The sequence below is a fragment of the Limulus polyphemus genome, unplaced genomic scaffold (genome assembly GCF_000517525.1).
Source record: "Limulus polyphemus unplaced genomic scaffold, Limulus_polyphemus-2.1.2 Scaffold910, whole genome shotgun sequence".
Classification (NCBI taxonomy): domain Eukaryota; kingdom Metazoa; phylum Arthropoda; class Merostomata; order Xiphosura; family Limulidae; genus Limulus; species Limulus polyphemus.
This window is the reverse complement of record NW_013666520.1, coordinates 196,197-201,480: the sequence shown is the minus strand read 5'-3', so window position 1 is coordinate 201,480 and position 5,284 is coordinate 196,197.

Genomic DNA, 5,284 nt, shown 5'->3' with positions numbered 1-5,284 from the left:
TTTATTATTGTAACAAGTTAGTGACTATATTAGTCACGGTTTACGTTAAATACATCCACTTGTAAGACGTTTATTATCTCTATATATATGTATATATATATATATATATATATATATATGACCAAAAGCCCCTGAATACAGAGCATAAGTGTTTCATACCCTGAGTCATATCCTAGATTGTAGCCTAATACTAAATGTTAACTGCACCTGTTTCTATAGCCCTTGTAAACTTTGCATTATCATTCTCATCTTCCCCCAAAGTCAAGATAATATTAAGAAAATAATGATATTTTCTATATAATAGTGTAATATGTTTAGGAAAATAAAACCCATTTCTTTGCTGTATAATACCACTTTGCATCTGAAAGGGACGTTTCGCTCATCCAAACATCCCTAATACTAAACGATCTGTAAACACTTTTCTAGTCATTCTCAAGTATTCGTATCAAAGATATAAATGAGTGTTTTTTGTAGTGTTTCACGTTTCACATCGGACTTTCGGCATTCGATTTTGTTAGTCTCCAGGGGACCGGAAACAGTTTGTTTATTGATTCATTTCTGTACCTTTCACAAGTATGTATATATATGAGGGCACGTGGGTGTGGAAATGAATAACTAACGGATATAATTCTAACTCTGAAAGAATTTAGTTGAATAACGTATCTCTTCTTTTTAATAAGGAATATTACCAAGATTTGGCTTGATTTATGATCAATTTAGTGTGTCATCAAAGAATTTCTTAAGCGTGGTCTCCGTATTACTTACAACTGGTTAACGTGTTTTTTATGGCAATGTTTTTGGTTTTGTTTTTCCTTCTATATGTAGCCCATTTGTTTTGTAGTCAGTATCATTAACATCTGTGATTCTAACTGCAGTTTCTTCCCAACGACCACGTGCACGACTTGCGAACTGGAAAAAAGATGCTTTTGATCTGTGGCTACCCTTGATATATTGCTTACCGTCAAGTAACAGTGGCCCTCTTCTTCCTTGAACCTGCCTCTGAAACTTAAGTCAAACTGAAACATAATCTAATGCTAGTTGTTGAAGTAATAGTCGCCATGGTGGGAAGTCAGTTCATCGCCCCCACCTCCTCAACCGTTAACTGATCTTATCGTTGCAGGAACACAGCTTGTCCCAGTGTTCGCTACATTAATTAGGCTGTAATGATAATCACTTCCGAAATAACAGATATAGTTACACAATGGAGTTATCTAAAATATAGTTACTTAGGAAAATATGGCGTGGAGAAGGACTATCTTCTGTGTGTTGTTCATAGAGAAGAAACACAAATAACGCCTGTTTACACAAAAAACGGCGCGACTAGTTCCAAGAAGTGATTCAGAGTTCAAGATCTCATAGCCTCGCGATGTTACTTGGAAAGAAACTTGCAGACTAATTGAACGATGTGATAAAAATAGCATATGTTGAGTTTAAATATTTCATAAACTATGTTAAAGTACACAGAACAATACTGATACTCATCTCTGTCATTTAATGTAAATGAAAATCTTTCTCTCAACTGCTGCCCTCTGGTGGTGGTTTTATTCCTATTTCCATATTAATATAAGTGCGTTTTAAATCTTGAAATAAATAACGTACGATAATTTATTTGGAAGAAACCATAAGCTCACATGTTATCTATTCGATGTATACAAAGCTTCTGTCTCAACTCGTTTTCAATTAAAATGTTTTTATTTTTAAAACAACTTCAACCCCCCTGACTGAATGCTTGTTTGTGAATGACTTCTCATGTGTAAATATTGACAACTTTTATAACTATTTGCAAGATGAACTTTATTCCACAGTTGAATAAAAATTATAATGACATGTAACAAATAACGTTGTTTCCTCTGTTTAAATTAAAATTAGCTTATTGCCAAAGCGGTTGGGACTGAATAAAGAAAAATCATTATGTTGCATTTCCAAACATATTAAAAACGTCTCAACATATGAAAAACTAACCTCATTCTCCACACCTTGAAAATCCAGTAATTAATGAAGAACGACTATAATACTTAAGAAAATACAAATAGGTGTCGCTCATCAAAGATCTTAACACGTCATCTGCTTTGAATGTATAGGAATGCTAGTTTTCGAATATGAATAAAATACCATTGTTTTTTTTACGTTGTTGCACGTAAAGGATTGGCCTTTTCTCTATGATGAAACAAACTTTGTATTGTATCGTGTATATATAATTTGTTAGTTGATGACTACGGTTTTGTAATTTTTCCAGAATAAAGATGATATTTTCTGAAATTTTACGGGTGAATTGTACGAGAGAGGATGGAACTTGGTTATACTTGTCAAAAACATCTCCGCAACTTACCTAAGCTTGATGAAAGCGCATGCTCTGAAATGAGTTTTAATATCAACCACCTCCAGACGACATCCGGATGTAGTGGGGCCACCAGGAAGCGCGTTAAACGTAACAGTCAAATATTTTCAAACATACAGTTAAGTATCGATTTTTCTTTCTTCTCAATATGATAAAAGGAAGAAGAAAAAAAAGAGAGAAAGGAAATTTTTTCACATGTGTGATTTAATTTTCTTGTACTTACCACAAAGAACTAGAAACGATAGCTTAAAATCACTAAGTCATTTGATGTACCGTTGAAGCAGTTTTCTCCTACATCATGTTTTAATATTACCTCGTGAGCATGCGATATGAAACGGCAGAATATCGAATAAAATGACAGTGTTTATTCTCCAGTGTTCATACAGCTTAGTGTTATTCCAGTAAATATTTATCAACACCAGCAGTAGTACTTAATTACAAGTATTTATTCTTCATGACGCTACATAAAACAACCCTTGATGCTCTCCTACTTATCCATATCCAATGGTACATTTGGTATATTTCAACCAGAACGGCTTCTCATACGACACATAGACTAAACAATTAGATCAAAGGCCCAAAGCTCCAGACGTAGAAAATACTAGTTCTGATATATTGATAAGAGGGAGAATAACCAGTCAGCATCACCTGCCGCCTACACAGCTACTCTTAACTAAATACCAGGATGAACTGTCACAGTTATAACGCCCCACACACAGACGAATACTGTCCTTGTAGTATTTTTGTTGTTGTAAGTTTACATTTGACAGTTCTTCTTGGTGGTTTTCTTATGTGGAAACAGTCCTAATGGATCAAATTATTCTCCTTTCTCATCTCGACCAATGCAAATACAGACCCGGTGGCTACAAGATTTATGGCTTGGATCCAGATTGACGATGTACAATTGTTTTTCTGCATGATTAGGTAGTTGATCACTGGCAAACACACCTCCAAACTTTCTTCTCGTGCACAAATCGTGTGAATGTATCGAATACATTTCTAATGTGTTCATACTTCTTTCAGACAATGTTCATTAGGACACTTGTTGTTTTGCTTTCACAAATCATCTAATATAACATTATTTGAACGAGGCTAATTCATTTTGCTACAACTAAATATAATAAATGAATGGCGTACTGTTCATCCATCCATTTTTCTATTAAATTGTCATAAAATATTGAAACTGTGTAAACACTATTATAAAATATCACACACACACATATACAATCTGGACACTGAGTCAAGCTAGCTAATCTTTGTCTGTTAAGAAATACAAAGGTCGTCACGTGGTTACATGGAAAGGGTAGACAGAGAAAAAGAAGATATAGAAAGGAGAGAAAAATCGTTGAAATACATGACAAAGGTCAGTTCTGAGTTGACCAAGTCTATTTCGCATAAAATAAAATACAATTATAATACATTGTCACTATCTATGTATTTACATCATATTTAATATTGAAAGTAAATGGTTCAACTCTATATAATCATATATTTTCTACATAAATGTAATGTTCACCATACTTTAACCTGAGTTTTTGTATATCACTGAATTTAAAAGTTCATTATATAGTGATACAAAACATGATATTCTATTTCTCAATATTTGACGGGATAAAAGTTCATTATACAATACAACGAACTATATTTGTATGTACTCGAATGGTAACACAGTTAGTTGTTTCCAGGTAGTCTTGATAAACTCGTTCACATGATCAGACACATCAGTCCACAACAAACGGGCTAATTTTTATTTAAATATTAACAAGCTTCCAATCACATGTTATGTTTGTTCATTGGTTTTTAGACTCAGAAAATGTAATTTTTGAAAACTGGCATAGATTTTTAAAAGAATTTTACGGTAACATGTATCATCTTTTGCCCCTAAAAATTAGTGCAAAACTTAACTTTACGAACAATATACTATTTAAACTTGTTAGTTTAACAACGCACCAAACACATTTTTTTACAAATGAAAAATGCCGAAAAAAGAGTTGACAATCATAATCGTAAAATAACCTTTAGTTATAACTCAAATGATTATTCTTAGACTATTTCAAAACAGATATTTCCTCACATGGATTTTGAAACTGTTACCATAACATGAATCATTTCTTATTTAAACTTTATAGATAGATAATCAAATATATAAATATATAACTTTAAAATATAAGCTACTATTTACGAAAACGTATTAGTTTATAAATTACTGACCTATACATGTCTAGTTAAATGTCTTTTATGGTAAATTACGTACCATGAACATTAGTTTCTAACAACTAATACAAATCTCCATTTATATTTGATATAGAAAACTCATAACCCGATGTAATATCATTAATGTATGTAAGTAAAATCACATTGTTAACAAACATACTGAAACATTTATTAACATAACATTAAGATATACGAACATGCTATTTGTAGTTTATAAAATACTGACCTATACATGTCTAGCTTAATCTTTTATGGTAAACTACATACCATGAACATTAGTTTCTAACAACTAATACAAATCTCCATTTATATTTGATATAGAAAACTCATAACCCGATGTAATATCATTAATGTATGTAAGTAAAATCACATATTTAACAAACATACTGAAACATTTATTAACATAACTTTAAGATATACGAACATGCTATTTGTAGTTTATAAAATACTGAGTTACAGACCAATCTAATGATACCTGTGGTATATACTTGTTCTAGCATGTTATTAGTGAGTTATAATAAATTACCATAAATGAAACATATTAGGCATTCTCCAAAGTAATCAAAGTTCCTTTATTTTAGAAACTATACAAAGCATGTCATGCACTTGAAATCTGTAACTAAACTGACTGTCCGCCTTCGTGCTGAACACTAGGTCTTGACCTTCACATACCACTCCCTTACAGCTTGAAACTGACGTGTTACCTTCAGTATATGTAAGTAAAGACTTGTA